We start from the raw sequence: 1,940 nt of genomic DNA on the forward strand, positions 1-1,940 counted from the left end.
ACTCCACCCGGGTGTAGCCTCTTCAGGTTGGGACTAAGGCTGAAAGGAGGCTTAGGGAAGGAAATCACTTCCTTGTTAAGCCCTGCCCCCAGCTTTTTCACAGAAGGAGGGGCTGACCTTTGCCCAAGTAATTTGACTCTAAAAGGAGTTCTGCATCCTTTACCAAGGACTCTCACTGCCCTTCGGGACACGGACAATGATGAGGGTGTTTTCCTGATAGTACTTCACTTTCTTTCCCTTTCATCAGTTTAGCGAATGTTGACTGATCACCTCTGTGACAGGTATGACACACATGTTTAATCTTCACATCAAGAGGCAGGTGTTATGATTCCCATTTTCCATACAAGGAAACTGAGGCTCAGAGAGGTAAGGTATCGGTGCAGAAGTGCGCCCCCCCCCCCAATCAGTTGAGCTGAGATCCAAATCTTAGTCTTTCTGGCTTCACACTATATCAATGTTACCTCTCCCATGAGATTCAAAGATTGTATTCAGATGCAACCACGGGAAAAGCTTTCAAAACGGAATGTAACCCCAGCCATAGTAAAAGCCACAAAAACTCATTTAAAGACCATATGTCACAATTTTAGGGATAGAATTCCCTATGTATAGGAAAGAAGAAACATATGATTTTGCGGTCTATCCAGATTCTTAACTGAAATAGACACTTATGATCATAAAACCATGAGCGCTGGCTAGTCAAAATGTGAAGATGAAGGAAGTGTGCATGGTGAAAGGGGAATTAAGGCTAATTTCATAAAAGTGGGGAAGAACTGGCCATTTAAATATTAGGTAAACAGATCCATGAGAGACAAATAATGGCAGTTATGGGAAAGTTAGTTCTTTGGTGACTCGAAGTGAATTTTAACCAGCAAACTCATATTTATTGCTCATAACAAATACCATTCTAGTCAACTTGAGGGATATTAAAGAAATATTAAGACTGTTTGGTCTTAAAAAAAAACAGTCTTTTTTCGGAAGAAGAGATACATTCATTCGAAACAATTTAAGAACCAACAAATACATATAATCACAACTAAATCACATAGTTTGGACTACAATTGTTACTGGAGTTCAGAGCTACATAACTTAATGACACTGGGGGCAGAAACCATTTAGAGTCTTGCGAGGTCTTGGCAGGTAAGTATAAACACAAAGGGGCAGTCGGCACAAGTAGTCAGGCTCATTGAAGACAGAGAATGTCCATTAATCATTCAGCTTTGCATCTCCCACACCCAACAAGTTGGCACATAACAGAGACAGGACTCAATATGTGTTATATATTAAAAGACGAAACAAAAGCCACTTTTCTCCTGATCCTAAAAATACACATTGTGGGAATTCCCTGGCGGTCCAGTGGTTGGGACTCTGCGTTTTCACTGCCAAGGGCATGGGTTCAATCTCTGGTCGGGGAACTAAGATCCCACAAGCCACGTGGTGCAGCCAAAAAATAAATAAAAATTAAAAAAATAAAAATACACATTGTGTTGTAGAAAATTTGTAAAACATAAAATAGCATACATAAAATAAAGACCACCATGATCCAGTCATCCAGTGATAAATATTGTTAAAAATTTGGTGTATTTCCTTCCTTCCATGACAGTAATACCTTGCTACCCTTCAGGTGTCTGCCCGGCCCACTGCCCTTTCTCTTCACGCTGTCCCCAATCATGCATGTACCAGGATGCACCCCTGCAATCAGGTGGACCAAACGACCTCTGCCCCTTGTTAAAAAGGAAACAACAGGCCCCGAATGGAGTCACTTGTGATCCCATGGCAGCAGACCAAGACTTGATGCCTAAGCTAATTACAGTTTCAGCCTTCCCCAGGAATGTGATTCCAGCTAACCTGGAATTTCCTGGTCAGTCCTGGGAAATCTGTGGACGGACCCTTCCGTTCCGTTCAGGAGGGTGGCCTTGCCTAAAACAATGCATCTTTTTTTT

This window comes from Balaenoptera acutorostrata, chromosome 11, assembly GCF_949987535.1.
Source record: "Balaenoptera acutorostrata chromosome 11, mBalAcu1.1, whole genome shotgun sequence".
Classification (NCBI taxonomy): domain Eukaryota; kingdom Metazoa; phylum Chordata; class Mammalia; order Artiodactyla; family Balaenopteridae; genus Balaenoptera; species Balaenoptera acutorostrata.